An 18,868-nucleotide genomic window follows, 5' to 3' on the forward strand; every position below is an offset into this window, starting at 1 on the left:
CAGGTTTGGACTAGGTAAGCACGAGGGCAGCACAACTGAATTCACCAGCAATGGAAACCGTATTACCTTGTCAGAGCCAAACCCATAATGTGCAAATCACACCAAAGATTAAGGATGTTTAACTCACTGAGACATCATTCCGGCATCTGAGACCACGCAGATGTGAGGCAACTGGTTACTGTAGCCGGAAGGAAGACAAAGTAGAGCATCATGTCCAGTACGACAGGTAACACTTGCAGTTCTGCGGCCACACCCGAGTACTGTGTGCTGTTCTGCTGGCCATAGCCAAGTTCAGAGTACTTGTCTAGTTCTGCAGGCTGTTGCAGTAGTATTGCGGCCTAAAGGCCACGCCGGAGCAGAGTCTGACTGGCCTATAGGTAAATCTTGCAGTGTTTAAAGAGCTGCTCTGAGAGGCCGGTCTGTGGGCCTGTTTTGCAGTCTTGTGGGCCAGGTTTAATGTTAACTCTCCTAATATCACAAATATTGCCTCCAGCAAGGACAAATGCATGCAGACCCCCATACTTTGCAAAACAGTTATACAATGTTTTTTATATGTTCAAAACGACCTAATTTGAAAATCTGGGTTACATTTTTAACTACCTGCTAAAGGGGCCACTTTTATTTTGGTGCCCGGGCCTCTTTTCTGTCCTAGTCGAACACTTTGCCTAAGATTTGAGTACTGTGTCCAGTTCAGCAAGATGCGCATTGTATTTAGCGCTGCAGGCCACTCCGGAGAATACTTGGGGCCAGTCTGGAGTATTGCATCCAGTCCTGAGGGCCAAAGCTGTGCCCAGTTGCTTGAGCATGCGTCTCCTCCCAAGTATTATGTCTAGTTCTGCAACTCGCACCCAAGTATAACGTCCATTTCTGTTGGCCACACCGGAGTACTGAGCCAGATCTGTAGGCCACGCCCACATAATTGTGTACAGTTCGGCAGGGCACCTTGTGAGTATTGTATCCTGTTCTAACATTCTACAGAATGTCGCCTAACTGTAAATGAACATCTACAATATGGCGACGATCATTGTGTCCAGTACTGCAGGCAGCATTGGGAGTAGGGCAGGGCTTTAAGTGGGCTGAACACATTTGGGGTCTCTTATAGGGGCGTCACTGATGTAATTAAGGGAGTGGCTTAAAACACTTAAGCTAAAAATCTGCACTTAGCATAGTGTGCTGCCAGACTGGTATTTTAATGCTTCTGTCCATTCATCCAGATATACAACACAAGAAGCAACATTACACCTAAAACAAGCCAGGACTATTGGCTTTGTCAATGGTTGTAAATTGCATAAAATAAATGAGCAACAATTATGACTTCGTTGTATATCATTTTGAAAATGTTTCAGTTCTTGTGCGCAAGGTTGTGGCGTAAGGCTAGAGCCGTCGACTTTCAAGCTGAGAAAGTAGTTTCGAGCTTGCGGTTGGCTCAACATCCTGTTATTCAACAAATTAATATGTTTTTATGTAATGTAACTGGTGCTCATGTAAAGCGTTGCATGTTTGTGCAGTATAAAACTAAAACACGAGTTTCTTTGAAGTTACATCAAAGGCAGTGACGGATGGTACTATTGCAACGTTTTTTCTCACCCCAAGTGTAACAAGCATTTGCAATGCAATAGGTCTCGCATTTGCTTGAGTTTGAGCTATTGGCATTGTAAATGCCAATGCCTTTTATTTATGTGCTAAGCAAACCCTAAAAGTACAGAGTGCGTGTTTACGCAGTGCTGCGTGCAGGTTTTTAAAACACATAAACAAAAGGCATTGTCATTTACAATGCCAATAGCTTTTTTTATGTATTATTGTTGGAGCTGCTTTATGAATGTTCATCTATTTACAGTTCATTAAGTGAAAAGTTATAGCATGTTTAGACACCAACTTCAGTCACACAAATATTGAAATTACAAAATTTGCTCAAGGCAAAGGTCGATTAACATCAGCAACAGCCATGAAATATTCCAACAATGTCAAAGTCTGCACTCGGCAGTCAGAAAAGCACAATTTTACCTTGTCACTGACTTTGCTCCTTCCCCTTTTCTCATTGAAAGATTCCTATGATTCCAAAGTGGTCCTGGCAGTACATGCGTTCTATGGGAGGGGGGGGGGGGGGGCTGTGCTAATTCTTCCAGCAATAAGAAGAGTGATGGTGCGGGGCCTCTAAGAAGGGGTGAAACAACAACAAAGCCCCGTTCACAAGTAAATGGTCTTTTAAAGACCTGTGAAGTACTTGGGGGCAGTTGCGATAAGACGGATGACAGGCCACACACAACAGCTCAAAAAGTATTTTGTAATGTTCAATGTGAGAGACAGGTCAGTAGTGTTTTTTTCCCCAAAATATACGTCAAACCTTTTTATTTTTACTAAGAAGATACTGGATCTTTGAGAACATGTCCCTCCTTTGACACCAGAAAAGATCTTTAGAGACCGTTCATTGCCAGACCACATATATATTCAACCACTTGTGACTCATTGCATGCACTGCTGCCCCAGTTAGTGTGGGCAGCGACAGGGGACCGCCCCATGTGGATGGACTAATGCCTACTAATTTGCTAAGTCACAGAACAATAGAACAAGAAGATCTTGTGTACTGCTCTAATTTTGCAGGAGTCTCTGAAGGTGAGGTAGCAGTCACATGTGCATTCAGGATTATCTGAATGGGTGGCGGCAGTAGGAATGGGAGGCGGCAGTTGGAATGGGTGGCGGCAGTAGGAATGGGTGGCGGCAGTAGGAATGGGTGGCGGCAGTTGGAATGGGTGGCGGCAGTTGGAATGGGCGGCGGCAGTTGGAATGGGTGGCGGCAGTTGGAATGGGTGGCGGCAGTTGGAATGGGAGATGGCATAAGTGGTGTTTAGAATGGGAGGCAGGACTAGAACAGGAGGCAGGACAGGACTGGGAGGCGGCGATGGGAACGAAAGGCGGCGGTTGGAACAGAAAGGAGAAGGTGGTTGGGATGGGAGGTGGCTATTGGGATGGAAGGGGGCAGATGGGGCGGGAGGCGGCAGTTGGGGTGGGAGGCGGCAGTTGGGGCGGGAGGCGGCAGTTGGGGCGGGAGGCGGCAGTTGGGGCGGGCGGCGGCAGTTGGGGCGGGAGGCGGCAGTTGGGGCGGGCGGCGGAGCGGTGGGCGGCAGTTGGGGCAGGAGGTGGCAGTTGTCATGGGAGGTAACCATTAAGTGCACATCCTGATGCGGACTTTAAATGCATTTAAAATTGACAAGCTGTGCTTGAGGGGTGTCTGAAGAACATTTCTGTCCCCCTGGACCATCCCGTGATGTTCCCTTATCTGGAAGACTTTGCTGGGGGTCTCGAGCAGTGAACGGCTCTTCTGTTATCCTCCCGTCATCAGACACCAGACAGAGGGATGGCCAAGCTCTGTGTGTCATGGACGCTGCAAAGAAACCAATGAGGATTCTTGTTCTTCTTGGGACCCAGAACAATATTCATTACAATGCATTGCATTGGCTATGTGTGACCTTTGACACCGCAGTGATGTGCTTCCAGGGGCCTCACAGCTAGAAAATGTTGAGCGGTAAATAAAGGACGGAAATAGACTATTCCAACAGCAGGTGAATCACAGGCCGTGGTTGAATATATTTGTAATATAAATATGTGCATGTCTCTGCAGAGATTGCTTGGAGCGGTGCAATGCAGCACAATTACATCACTGTAATGATCTGTTCCATAAACACTTGTATTGTAAGAGGTCCGTGGGGGGATATGCGTCTGCATTACAGATGCCCTACAAACAGATTGAGATGTGCCTACTTGCAGCTCTGGTGTAGCTGTGTTCTCGAGCCTCAAAGTTAAACGAATATTCATGCAAAGTAAAACAAACACAAAACACATTCTCCAAAGCCAGTGGCTCTGGCTGATATAAGGAAACGTGTCTTTACGGACGCTGTGTGTATGGTGTTGTACGTGTGAATAGGTGAATGCAAGAATGAGTCGACAGGTAGATGAATGAATGAATGGATGGATGGATGCATGAGTACCTGGAGGAGTATTCGAGTTTATAGGTGTTGAGTGACTGAGTGTGTGGATGGATGATGAATAACTGGACGGAGTCATATCAATTTACACGTTATCACTACCCCCCCCCAACTTGTCCCCGCCCCCACCACAGACTCGCGAATCAGTGAAAAGACGATTTCCACTGCTGTCTCGCCTCTCCTCCATGACCTTTGTACACATGTAAGTTGACTGTGTCTATACTAACAGGTTCCCTTTATTAACATTCCCTAAAACAATCATTGGCACAGCTAATACGTTTGGCTTTGATGCACGAACGTGTTCTGCATTCTGTAACCCAGAAGTTATTTTATTTATAAAACAGCGAGAACCACTGGCCATCTTTGAACTCTTTTTAAATACTTTGTTAGCATTTGGAAGCCTTTCTAACAGCAACATTGCAAAGACCTGTTGGAATTGCCAATGCTTGTTATATAGTGTTTCTGGAAGTGAAGGTGACTGTCGTATGTCGGAGTCACTCCCCCCCCCCCCCCGTGTCGAGGCAGTCCCACCCCGCCCCTCCCCCCCGCACCCTCCGTGGCAAGGCAGTCTGTAATAAGTCCATGTAGTCGAGGTGTTGTATAAAGATAAAGCATTCATCATTATACTAGTCACTAGTCATTCCCCCCCTCCCTGTTGAGGCTGGCCCGCTCATTGCTGCTGAGCTACGAATAGCGCTGTATCACAGACTCGCAGACCTTCAAAGCACTTCATCACTCAGGAGCACATTCCTGTGCGTGCGTGAGCCTCATTATGCACGAGACAAAGGTGCCGTGAGAAGGCCGAGTGACGCGTTTGGTAAAGGATACATGTTTTAATTATTTTAAATTATCGAACGCCTGTTGAGACGTCTACAGGATGCATTTATAAAAAAAAATGCATCCTGCACGCAAGTGACTGGGTGAGCCGCGAGTGACTGTGTGCGGGCGACTGAACGAGTGTCCGAAGGCATGTGCTTTTGGGCACTTAGCTGGAAAGGTGAGTAAGTGTCCGATTGTGAGTGAGTGAGCAAATGAATGTGATGCGTTTGGGTCAGTGAGTAGCACTGCGAATGAGTGAGTGTGAAAGGTTCCACTTGATGCAGAGCGGAAAAAAAAAGTTAAGTCGGATAATGACTCCTCCTTTTATCCTCTGAGGTCCAAAACATGAATAGCATTTGGAGGTCAGTACATTAGTAACATCTGTGAAATGCAGGGCTATACAATGCTGAAATCCGCTATAAGAAGCGCCATATGAAAACACACGATTTCTCATTTAAATTAAAAGGTTACATGCCCTCCAAGATACTACTGTATACCCGAACACATCTGGGAACAACTAAGAGGGACAGGCGTAGAAAACGAGCATTGGCAAAGCCAGCAGGTCTGGGTTTATTGTGCTAAAGCATGTAGCATAGACGCACGAAAGCCAGACACATGTAAGAAATGAAAGGTCGTCTATGTCCAAGGCTCCCTTGACTTCCGTACAGTCCTGCCATCACTGCTATGCTGAACAAGCATCGATCTCTTATCTTTATGGGGCCATGTGTTTGGCCCCATAAAGATAAGAAAGTGCTGCACGTCAGCCATGAAGCAGGCCAGCCAATCCGGCTCGGAGAGAAAGGGTGTTGACAGAAAACCCTCATTTCCAATGGCTGGCCACCGTTTAGCATAAACGGTGACGCCGGCCAATGGAAATGAGGGAAGGGGCTTAAAGTCCGCTTCTGAAATTCGCTCTTACAAAATCTCTCACGCGAGACCTAAACAGCATTGTCACGTGGGACTCTACACCAAAGGGCTTTCGAACATACAGAAACCAAGAGAGAAATCATTAAACATGCTTCTTGGGCTACATAGCAACAAAATTTAAAAGCTATATCAGTGAATAATGAAACTAATTTTCGAGGTCAATTAATCGCAAACTCGCCAATCTATGAGCAAATAACGTAGGTACTTGACCCAACATAGGGAGTGAACACATAAAAACATCCATGAACAAAGAAGGTTAAAGTAAAGAAACATTGTAGGTCAGTTGGGTAACGCCACTGCTGCCGAAGCTGCAGTGCAATATGGAGGCCACAACCGTGTCTAGACATCATTTTATCCCTAAGTTACTAAAACAAGGTCAGTGAAATTTGCCATGGACGCGTGTGATATAAGAACCAATTCAGAGTGCCATTAAGCGCTATACAACTGGTTAATACTAAAATAAAAGTACTATAAAAGGCATGGAGTCATTATTCAATATTAGGTGGCATTCCCTGAAAGTGGCAGCGTTCAAACAAGGGGGCAGGCCAGCGATATATCCACACTGACACTGCAAACCTGGCTGAGTTTATCCGAGCTTGCATGCTGAATGCCACCCTTCACGGGTAAGCTTCACTTGTTTCTTTCAAAGGTTTCCGATGTAATTATTGACAGAACACAGTGGAATGCCAGAACACTGCCATGTGTTGCTTTTATATTGGTGAGGGTATCGTCTGGGAATAACTATGCGAAAACCTTTTTTTTTCCCTTTAGCAAAAAGCTAGCAGGGCTAAATATTCTCTTAACGCAAAGCATGTATATAATTTCCCACAAAAATTCTCTGGCATTTCTCCAGGTGTAAATACAGTGGGATCATTAGATACAGCAATGTGTGTTTTTTTTTATTGGAAGCAAAATCAAATTATATTAATTGAGAACGAAAAATGTACGTGGAGTTCCTAACAAGTAACGAGGCAAACAAGCGCGCACTAAAGTTGACGAGGAGGGAGTGGGAGGGGGGAGTGGGGGCGGGCACAGTGCAAATGGTGTGCCCTTTGATGTCCTCAGTGGCCGCGCGGCTCACTGACGGACATCAAAGGGGCCGCGAAGTGATCAGGCAGTGCTTTTCAGGCTGCCAAATGGTGCGCACGCCCGGACGGGTCACATGCACTGTAGTTGGAGGCCTGCAAAGCCACTGTTTGCACTTCCAAAACGCGCTTACTATAAGTCTCGCCAGAGCAGCGCTAAAGCGCTGGTCAGGCGAGACCTAAAAATGGCCAGATAGGGACCTGTCTAGGTACCTGCTTTTAACAACTGCAGCTGCTGAGCACCGATAGGACCCAGCCACTTAAAGCCCTGGAGTAGGGAGTCCTGCAGTAATATCCTGAAGTATGGCATTCATCTAGCATATGGCGGTCAGTTATGGGCGACACATTAAAGCGCTGTGTGCAGTTCTGCAGACCCTATTGGGAGTATGGTGTCCTGCTCTAACATTCTATAGAGTATGGCTCCCAATTGCAAGTAAACATCTTGATTAGAATATTGGGCCAGTCATGGGTTCCACAGCTGGAAATCTGTACATTGTTCCGCAGGGCAGTATTTTGTCATTTTTTAACATTCTGGAGTATGGTGTCCTAACTTTAAGTGCTCATCTGGCATATGACGGTCAGTCGCGGCTGCCAGATTTAGATCATTGTGTCCTGCAGGCTGCATCAGGAGTATGATGGCCTGTTCTAATTCTGAAGCACGGAGACCAGCTTTAATTACACATTTGAAATATGGTGGCCATTTGTAGGGAGCAGAGACAGTATTTCGTGCACTTATGGAACAATGTTTGGACTTGTGTGGTCATGCCTTGAGCTCACATCTGGAGCACTTTGCTCCGTTCTGCAGACCATGTCTTTGGGAGCAGCAAAGCAGATTAGACTCAGTCTGTAACGGAGCTGTTGAGACGGGCATTTTGTTTAAGCAGCACACCAGGGAAACAATGAGGTTGGGACATGATAAAAGAGGGACATTTATATGTCTCGAGGGCATGCATGCATTCAGATGCGAGCATGTTCCAGGATCCTTTGGCGCACGTGGCTAACACATACACCTTGCCGACATGCACGTGAGGGGTGTTCAGAGCAGAAAATAAAACACAAAACAGGCTGGTACAAATATATTAAATGCAGGTACGTCAGTTCCCGTTCCGCTGAAAACAGTGCTAGAAAAAAATAAAACTGAATAGAGAGAGGTGGACAAACATAATTCGCCAGGGATGTAAGCATCAAAGAAAAGTTCACGTCAACCCGGTAGCAGCACAGGGGGTTAGATTAATTAAAGGCTGTCCAACTCTCACCTTCCGCCTGGGCTGAAAGGATTTCATTTCTTTCTACATTGACAGTAGAAGCATAACTGACAGAGGAAGGAAACGGTATGCAAAAATGTCTTCATTCTTAGGTTAAACGGGAAACTAAATTCCCTTCAGTTCCCCTCCCCTGCTGCGGGCGTATAGGAATCATGCGGCCTACCCTGCAGCCTCTTCCCCGTCCTTTCCCAGCCTCCCCAACCCGCATCCTGTCTGGCTTACCTCGCTAGTACTTGCGGAGCATGCCGCGCTCAGGGTGGGCGAGTGCTGCGGCATCACCAGTGCCATGGTGAGCTGAGCGCTGGCCATGGAATTACCTTTCAGAGGCCGGGGCCAGAAAGGGCCGCTTGGGGGCCTCCATCTGCAGAAGCTCACACCGGCGCGTGCTGCGGCTTCCTCACTCCCCTGTCCTGAGGGTTTGTGAGTTAATTCTCTACTTTCTGCCATCCCCCCCTCCTGCTTGGAGGTTGCCCACTGACCTAACAACTCACCTTTCACGATACTTTAGATGTGCGCCTTGGGACAGGACACAATACACAATGTTGTCAGAGGGAGGTGCGGGGCTTAGGAGTCAGGCTGGGTGTTCGGCTTGCTGACTTGAGTAGCTTTTCGGCACTGGCAGGCACCGACGTCCACCAAAAGCCTCTCAGGCACCCTTAGCGAGGACATATGGCTGGAAGTGCTTCACCAGGAGAGTGCTGACCGAGAAGGTATGGGCGGGGCCAGACCAACATACATGGCCGTCATTGGTAGGCTTTCAGCTCTATGAGATTGACGGCCTTGTGATCCAAACAGCACAGCAGGGAAGGGTGTGGCTGGACTCTGTGCTGCCTGTTTCTGCACGTGTTTTTCAATGTGTTCCTGTCCACAATCCCTCCTCTTCCTGAGCAGCCCCGTTCAGTGTCCGAGTGAGCTCTGCAACTTGCATTGAACTCCACTGTGATTGGCTGTCAGTGTCATGTGCTTTTCAGTATGTGTTATACACACAATTCACCATATCCAATTCATTCATATCCTTATCCAGTGCATTCAATATTCTATACAACACAATGTGATTTATATCCAATTTCAGTGGTGTCCCTATTCATTTCGAACAGTGTTATTTGCCTCACTGTTAGTTATATCAACTTCAAAATGTGTCTTATTGAAACCATCCTATTGGCTAGTCGTTCAAATGTATGTGTTCGTAGAAGCTTGCTTTTGTTTGGTTTATGATCTTTATTTGTCCCACATTTTACCTCTGTTTGCGCACTATTTTTTTTTTTTGCAGAGTACAGGATTTTGTAAAGAATATTCAATTTTGGTCTCTTTAGTTACATAACCCTGTGCGTCATGTATTGTATGCTAATACCACTGTTTTGACTTACATATACATAGTCTAGTATAGTGCGCACTTTTTGTAGATAAAATCCTTTTTATCCATGTTATTTAAAACAACTTTCACGCGGTAATTCAAAGCCTATTAGCCGATGACAAGCATTATTTGTTAACTTCACATTTTGTGAACGGGGCCACTGTTGCAGACTCCATTTTTGTTCTCGCAATGTTCCTTTATTTTTGGATTTGATTAAAATGTATGCAATACCCTTATTCCAGATGCAACATTTTACTTAGTTTAATTAGGTGAATTTATATTTTTTGCTTTCTGGTTGTGCCTCTTTTATTTATGTGCAGGCTTGACACATTTTTTACGGATGTTCCTTTAGGATGTGTAGTGATGTCACTGGGTTACTGTACGTGTTCACAAATGCTTTACACACTGCCTCTGAGATAAGCCTGTCTGCTCGTGCCTATCTACTAAGGGGGTGAGCAGGGGTTATTTTAGGAGTGTACCCCCTTACCCTGACTAGACACAAGGATCTCTATTTGGTCAAAGGTACCTACCTCTGCCAACTAGAGACCCCCAAATCTAACACTGCCCATATGGTTCAATCAGCTTTCATCAGGGCTTCTCTACTTTCCTGACTATGGGTAAGTATACAGGGTATACCAATAACATTGTTAACTGAATCCCTGTAACTGTCCAGAAAAAGGTCATCTACAAACTCTCACTTGGTTGACTGAGCATTAGGGTTAGGAAGGGAGGAAAAGAAAGAGCTGCAGTCTTCAAAGTTCCCAGGAGCGGGTTGTCATGAGAAGCATGCGGCATGGCCTAGAGTGGCGCTCCCCATCCCTCAACCCTCGGATCAGGCTGGGGAGCTTCTGTCTCAATATCAGTAGTCCTGGGACAAACATGGATGGAGGACATCAGGTGCAATTCTTAAGTGTCTGCCTCAATCAGAAGTTTCACAGTTTTTAGTGTACAGAAAGTATTTTAAACTTGTTAGCTCGTAGGGAAAATATTGGTTAGCTCAGTCTACGTTGCTTGAACCCTCCTCTGGGACAGGAGGCTCATGCGGTGACACAAACAGTCTTTTAGTTTTTGATGCATTTCTGCACAAAAGGTGCAGTGCTTTGGGAAGTAAGGAAAAGGTAGGGCCTGTTGCAATGCATGATCTTAAGTAGCACTGGATACAGCATTGCACAGTGTATTCCAGCTTGGCACAGTTTTCAGTTAATGTCAAACACCCACACCGGGCCACTTGGACTGTTAGTGTGAAATCCAGAAAGATGGAAAGAGTGATGTTCTCGTGTGTCAGAACGTCACTGTCTGCTTTTCTCAGGCCAGGCGGTGAACATTCTAGAGATAATTGAGCCCCATGTGAGAGGCTAGGACCCAGGGATCTGTAAGCCCTTTCCACAGCGAACAATGCGAAAAGCGGTCAGCTCCACAAAGGTATTTGAGAAGCCATATTGCCTGTGTTTGTTGCCTCAGGCATAACTATGACTCATAGGTTGTTGCATTATGATCTGGCTCCAAGTGCTCGCTCTTCACATTTATGACATTTAGTACTTAAATGATGTTTACTATTTATTTCATTGTAGTCAGCTGTGTTGCGCTACTTTCAGCTATAGTAATCCATTTTTCTTGCTTGCTGAGAGCAGTGGTTAGCGTGTCCACTCTGGAGTAAAGCATTTAAATCTTGTTATCTATAGATGTCAAGCTTTACTGGATATGTACTAGGTGCAAATTCATTTTGTCGTCATCCGTTTCCATGATGGGTCCCTGAGAGGATAATGCTTGTTCCGATGAGTGAGCTATGTCTGTCCTCTTGGTTTCAAAGTCCAATTTAGCTTGCATGGTGTCATCCTTCCCCATCATGCATACAAGGGTATAGGCAATTGGGCACTGCATGAAGCTCCCAGATGCACAGTAGAGGTAGGATATATGATCATTGGTGGATGCTGTGGCTGCTGGGGGAGCTCAGCTGTGAATAGAGGGCACACGCCCTACAGTACATATGCTGCAGATCTCAACATTCTCAATGCAGTCCACTTCTCTCCAGATCACCCCAACGTCGCTAGGGCGAGGGACTGGACACCCAACAGAATTTTACACAATGAAGGCATTGAAGTCTATGTCCACTTTTGCTCCTGGCACTGGAAATACAGCAGGGTACCCTCAAGGTTAGTCCCAGTAATGATACACAGCAGCCAATCAATTTGCTTTAGGGTTTCAAGGGGGCCAAATGCAATGCAAGAGCCCATCCCAGGCCAAGCAATTGCAGTGGGGCCAAGCTGTGCTGTGTAGCACCTGTACATACCACAGGGGTACTTTGAAAGGATATATGGGCCTCAGTGGTGGGCATCAGTAACATGCCGAGATGAGGGCGGTCCTGTCCTGACCCAAGACACCCCAAGGCCAAGCAGGCCCCTCTCGAACTCACAGGGTGCTCACCTGTCCCCATGGACCGGCTTCTATATACTCCTCAGTGCCTGCTGTCCGGACCACTGTCTGCCATCACTACAGAGGTGGCAAAGTGAGGCCACTGTAGGAGAGTAGGATCTGCTTACTATGGTTACCCCCACTTTTTGCTGGTGTTTCACTGTTTTTCGAATTTAGTCTGTCTGGGGTCCTGCTATCCAGGACCCCAGCCTAGCTGCTTCCTCTCTAAATTGATTTCATGTACTATAGGTACACTCCAGTTTGGTTACTGGGGTACCCTTGTGAGTCGCTAGTATATGGTACACTAGGTACTAAGGGCATAGGTACCCCAGAGGTCTACCAGGGGCTGCAGCACGTATTATGCCACCCCTGAGAAGCCTTCCAAAATGACGCCACAGGACTGCTACTGCAGCCTGGGTAAGGTGGTGCATGCACCCCTTACTAAGATATAGGTTACCTATATCTACCTTTAATCACTGCAAATATAAACCTATCAGTCACTTCTATGGTAGGCCTTATCAATCCTGAAGGCAGAGTGCTTGGTGTTGTGTGAGAGGGTGCCCATGCATGAGCTTGGTCCCCATTGCAGCTTTTGGAGCCTATTCTCTGAGGCTGTTTAGTGATGCAGCCAGACCATATACTCTTAAGTGTATTATAACCTCGCGGTTAATGCTAACTTTGGAATGGCTGCATGGAAACATGTAGTGTTTGGTGTCAAACACTTTGGAATCCTCCCCCCCCCCCCCACCAGTCCTGACAGCGGGGGTAGAATTCCACCCTTCTAGGGGGAGAGACATGTACACACTGGTCTCACCGGTAATAGTTTAAAAGAGCCCTGGCATCACAAAATTGATGCTGCAGCCACAGACACGAGTCTGGCCTCCTGCTGCTGACCAAACCTCTGGCAGGGGAGGCCTGGACAATAGGTTTCCTGTCACAGGGAGGTGTAACCACCTCCCGGACAGGCTTTAGTGTATTGGGGCTGGGTGGGTGCACTCTGAGAGTGCTTTGAAGCCAGCACTGGGGGCACATTTGGTGTCCCTGTGCATAGCCCAGTTTAAACCGGTTGCAGGGGCTACCAACCCCTGCTCTGGCTCAAAACTGGACAAAGGAAATGGGTGTAGCCACCCCTCTTTCTAGACCCTCCCATAGGTGGGTCCCCAGAGTATGTCCAACCCCTTTCTTAGTATAAGTAAGGAACCCCTGGCAACAGGACTTTAGATTACACCTGGACGAAACTGTGAAACTGAATTCTGGAACTTCGACGCTCTACTAAAGACTAGAGGATGGAAGAATCTCCCTTGGGGTCAAGGAGTGACTCCCCTGCTTGGCAGGCACCAATGAAGCATCATGCTGGTCTGCATTTCTGAAGCTCCCGCCGGACTCCGAAGTATTTGAAACACAGGAAGAGGATTTCCAGACTTCTCAGAGGCCAACACCGAGTTCCCAGCAAAGCTGAGACCCGCAGCTCTCGTGAGTGACGTGGAACCGGAACTACTGGACACCGTGCACATTTGCAAGTGCATTAACTTCTCGACGTTTCTTGAAGTTGTGCTTTAGGTTACTTGTAGCTTAAGCCCGAGCATTATCTGCACTGAAGACTGTGGGCCTACACTCCACGAGTGCTCCGTGAGCACGCTTCTTGCATTTCCGCTCAAGGCTCCTTCGCGATCCCTGGTCGGTCGACTGGTGGGTCCCTATGAAGGCAACTCTGATTTTCCTTGGACTTCCCTGGTTGCTCCAGACGTGCCCTAACTCCTCACTGAGTGGTGAGTCCCTCGAACCTTGCTGGTCCACACCGAAGCATTTCTTAGATTCCTGTGTGGGTTGCTGTTGCCAAGGCTTGTTGGGTCCAATCTGGACACCGACACTGCAGTACTCGACATCCTTTGTGTGGCAGCTCGATTCCAGATCCTGGTCATCGTTGACACTTCCTGGTCCTCGTGGCTGAAGAGTCAAGCTTCACCTCTTTCACCTGAAAGCACCCGACATCGGTGGGCATTCGACTATCTCGCCCCTGGTCACTGGCAAGTGACCCAGACTCTGTCCCCTCTGCTTTCAAGTTCTTCTCATCTTCGATCCAGGCTTGGATCACACCAGACACTTTCCACTTGGACGGCAGCGGCGCTTTGAAGCAGATCGCCATTGAAAACGACGACGATTCCCGACACCAAAAGACGCCTGTGCTCCCGTGGGTGTTGGCCCTAGAACCCCTTAAGTCTAAAGGGGTTTGCTCAAAGTCCTCTCCTAAGTGTCCTTTATCTTTAAATTTCCAACCGCGACTTTCCCCATAGAAGCTAATGGTGATTCGTGGCTGTGTTCTCACACTGCACGCATCCTCCGTGGGTCCCCTGTGTCACTACTTTGGGTGGTTCCTTGTGGCCCCAGCGATTCTACAGGCTCTAGGCCTTTTGTCTAGTCAAGTCGTGGTTCTTATACCACTTTCTTAATATATGGTTTGGTACGCCCCTAGGGCTCAGCGTATATTGTGCTAATTTACTGTGTGCTATTAAGTTTACCGTATGTACTTTTTCCTCTAGCCTCATAAAGAGACTAGTGGGATGTGTTTAGAATAAATACATATATTTTATATATACACCTGGTGTGGTTCTCCTTTCATTTGGTCATTCATGAGATTATAGACTGGTAAAACAAGCTGCTTTACATTCCTCCAAGACTACCACTAGGATAGCTTTCTATAAAGGTTGTCTTTAACCTACCATCAATAAGGGTCGTTTGGACTGGTGCAAGGTGCCCACTAGAATAGTAGACAGCATATGCCAGGCCAACTTCTCACAGCCACCCAGCCTTTTTACACTGAACCCCATGGAGAGGATGGGCCAGGGCAGGCCTCACCAACTGACATTGCAGTCACCGCACCACCGTCACCAGCGCTCCTCATTCAGGTTAGGGCGCTGATTTCAGAGCGTTTCAGGGTCCACCATCGTGGACCTAGTTAGGCTGGATGTCTATTCTATTATTTCTTACTCTTCAACCTAATGTTCTCATTCATCATCTTTTAATCCTCATCCTTTACTCCTCATTTCCCATGTCTCACTCCAGCTGTTATTCCTAATGCCTTACTAACCAGTCCTTGTCCCTCACTCCTCCTTCCTCCCTTATCATCCATCACCCCAATCACATACTCATCATCCCTCGCTTCTAATGTCTTCATTTATCATCCTTAAATTACTTCTCCATGACACAGTTTTCATACCTCATGTCCTTTCCCTCATTTTGCATCTCCCATTTCTTATTCCGCACTCCACAGCACACACTCCTCATTTTGAATTTCTCGCTACTCATCCTTTACTCCTCATTTTACTCCTTATCCTTCTTACTTCATTCCTTATCCCACACTCATCAGCTCTGGCTCCTGAGTATTCACCGCTCAATTCTCATCCTTCCCCCTCATTTATTACTTTCATGATTAACTCATGTCTCACCTTAGTTCTTATCCATCAGTCTTCATCCCTCATCTCTCCACATATTCTGCTCCTCATGTATCCCCTCTCACCCATCACTCCTTAACACTTGCCAGAGCACTGAGCTGATCTTACCATTTATCCTGCCATCAATCTTTTTGGTTGCCTGAGAGGTAAAGGAAAGTTAACATCAATCAAAAAAGTCAATTGCAGTGTAGGCCATTTGGCCACACAATGAGAACCGAGTATCAGTATGTATGGTTAAGTATGTTTTATTACAAATTAAGGGCCAAATTGATGTATATAAATCTCAAGAACCTGTTGTAAAGATACAGAATAACCACTGATAAACCAAAGTGTTGAATGAAACTAAGTCTTAATAGCATAAGACACAGAACAAATCCAGTTGCAGGAATACAGAAGATAAGGAATAGAATCTGATGATCAGTGTACAGGTTTCGATCCTACTATCGATTTATGAATAAATCTAAAGTCACCTACATTAATCCTAGACTAAAATTGAAAAAACAGGGAAACCCTAGTGAAATCAGGGAAAGCAGGAAGGTGTCAGTATTGTGGAGATTTCAATAAAAGTTCTCAAAATCAGGACAATGCATAGCATAAAGCCACACAACGCTAATATGAGCAGAGAGGTCTATACCCCTCAGAGTCTAAAGATAATCTGAATCTCCCAACCTACAGTGCAAGCCCTAATCAATCCACAGAACTTTTGAGACATCCACGTCATCAACGTCTGTAACTTTCTACCTTCTAACAGTAGGAATTGTCCATTACTTGATCCTCCTGTCCCACCATTTGAACATCGGGACTGTCTTGATTGTCTCTCGGCTTCTGATATGACATGACTAGGAGATTTCCCTTAGTTCGTTGTGCCACATATTCTTGCCAAAAATTCTCCTCCTGGACCTCATTGTCTCTAATACATAGTAGGCCTTTCACTAACTATGAGATCATATGAAAACCCCTGCAAAAGAAGAAACATTGCAGCACAAGCAAAACTTTCACATTGAAGGGTTAAACATTGAAGGCCAAATGCTTAAGGTCATTGAATTGGGCTAACTTTGTAAGACAGTCAATGTGCACTTCAAATGCATAATTATATGTACACATAAGATTACAAAATAAATGCAAACATTAATAAATGAAGACATGAGTACACAAGAAATGCAATTTCAGTAAAGCAGTATAATATGAAATAGACAAATATGTGTGAATGAGAACTACAATATGTGACATTACAATAAACATGAAAGCACACACTTATATAAATTCCTAATCTCCATAGTGAATACACTCCAGTAGTATGTTTGGTGCTTCACTTTACATTAATAAGGTTAAAGCACATAGCAAATATATTGTGCTAATACATGTAAATATAGCACTTCTGTGACATATAGGGGTAGAGCTTAAATTGTGCCTCTCAATTCTCCCTCACCAGTCCTTATCCATTACACATCCTACCTCACTCCTGACTTCTAATTCATCAGCCCTTCCCTTCTTCTTCACTCCTCATTCTCTGCTTCTTTTCTATTATGCTTAGGGTACAATTTAAATGTTGGCAGAGAGGGAACGGTGGTTCTTGTCAATGCTTGAAATGTCCATTGGCCGGTAGACATTTTAAAATTTGGCAGTCAGCGCCTCTGTCAGGGCAATGGAGTAATTTACTCCAAATATAAATAAGGCCAAAATGTCCTACGTAAGGTTATCACTTTTTATCCCCACTCCTCCCTCCTCTACCCTCACTGCTAATCTCTCATTAATCAGCCATCCTCCATTCCCCATACACAAGTCATCTCTCACCTTTCAACTCTTTCACATCCCTCACTCTGCATCACTCCAAATATTTTTAAATGTTTCATCCCTCACCCCTCATCCCGCAGTTGTCCCTCCACATCCCTCATCCCTTATTCCATCTCTTTATTTCCCACTCTTCCACTCACTCCTCATCACTTGTCACACCTTATTCCTCATCTCTGCTTAATTTTCCTCCCTCATTTCTCCTAGCTCATACCCCCACCTTAGAAATTAGTGAAATGGCCGAATGGTGATACCCTAAAATATATATCACACTGCCAGTTTTAGGACACGCTGATCACTTACATCTCATTCCTCACTTCTCTTTCCTCATTCCATACCCACTTGCCCTCACTCCTCATTCTTTGCTTCTCATAACTTTTTAATCACTATCATTCCTCATTAATATCCAGCAGTCCTCAATGCTCAACCCTGATATCTAACTCCTCATCCTTCATTTCTCATTTGTTAACTCTCATCCCTCACTTTTAATTACTCCTTCTTTCAGTCTAACTACTCATCTTTTATCTCATCCATCACTCGACTTGTCCTTCACCCTCACTCCTCATGACTCAGTCCTCATCTCTCACTCCTCTCACCTATTTTCTCACTAACTCACCAACTACCCTCACTCTTCATCCCTCATTAAACAATCTTGACCCTTGATTTCCTACTCTACAGCCCTCATCCATCAATGCTCACTCCTCCTCTCTTCAACAGTGACACAGGAACTGGACAAAAGATGTTTTCCCTAAAATGTCTACTACCCTGACTATTTTAGGATATCCTTATTCCTCCCTCCTCATGACACAGATCTCAATATTCACCCCATGTTTCACTGTTTTTGACAGAGTTAGGCCTACGTAGCAACGCAGCACATTCTCTTACATTGCCCTTTTTCTGCACAATAACAGTTCACTGTAACCTTTTGCACATATTTGCGTGCGTTACAATGTTGGATTTGTTTCGCTGAAACTGCTTTCCTTATACAATCTGCTTTGCGCAACATTATCATGATGTCTCAAACACCATGTACAAGGCCTTTCACACTGTCCAAATGTCATCCTATCTTCATACATGGGGCGACAGGGCTATCTGCAAACCCATTACTTCTAATCTGTATACACATCGCAAGGATGCTTTTTATCATAAATAAATAAACATTTCTGGGGGTTAGGCAGTGGAGACACTTCTGCTGACATCGGGAGGTCCCTGCATGCGGAGGCTTCACAAAGCAGCTACCTAAAATCTCCATGAGTGGTTTCCAGTTCTTGACCAAGACGTGATCCTACATTCTGTTCCGCCAGGTAAATGGGTTGGATCATCCCTCGGGAGGATTCTTGGCTATACACTTACATACACACTCCAGATGCTCATAGAGTAGGGATTGCATAGTAGAAGTACGCCTGATTACTATCTTGTTTTATATGTTTGAATACATTTAGCACCAATGATGGAACAGTACCTGCTATTTACTCTTTTGGTGCTCGTAATCACTTTCATATGCTTCTACTGATTATCGCAGCACATGTATTCTATACAAGAACAACGTTGGTTCAATAAATATATTGAAAAAAGTCCCATTGTATATTCTTTGTTTATTTCTCTGAGAACAAGAGTGCATGAGTGCTTGAGCGAGAGGGTTTTCTAGATCCGTTACCACGATCCCTGAGGGGTCAGGGTTGTGATGTTTAGTGGTTGCCAGAAAACATTTGCTCTCTGTTTGGGTTAGGGGGGCTTAGGGAGGCACTGTGACCTATCTGGTCTCTACGCCGACATATAC

At 45.6% G+C, this 18,868-nt stretch overlaps 1 long non-coding RNA gene across 2 annotated transcripts in view; it reads right to left on the minus strand.

The window, feature by feature from the left end:
• LOC146870677 (uncharacterized) overlaps positions 1–18,868 on the minus strand; it is a 95,639-nt gene that overhangs the window by 24,876 nt on the left and 51,895 nt on the right. The window contains exon 1 of one of the 2 annotated variants that reach the window (XR_014959430.1): positions 8,571–8,858. The exons of the other annotated variant lie outside the window; for it this stretch is intronic. This is a non-coding gene — a long non-coding RNA (uncharacterized LOC146870677). Of the gene's footprint in view, positions 1–8,570; positions 8,859–18,868 lie in introns of those variants that run through there. 2 annotated transcript variants of the gene reach the window in all.

This window comes from Triturus cristatus, chromosome 1_1 (genome assembly GCF_964204655.1).
Source record: "Triturus cristatus chromosome 1_1, aTriCri1.1, whole genome shotgun sequence".
Classification (NCBI taxonomy): Eukaryota; Metazoa; Chordata; class Amphibia; order Caudata; family Salamandridae; genus Triturus; species Triturus cristatus.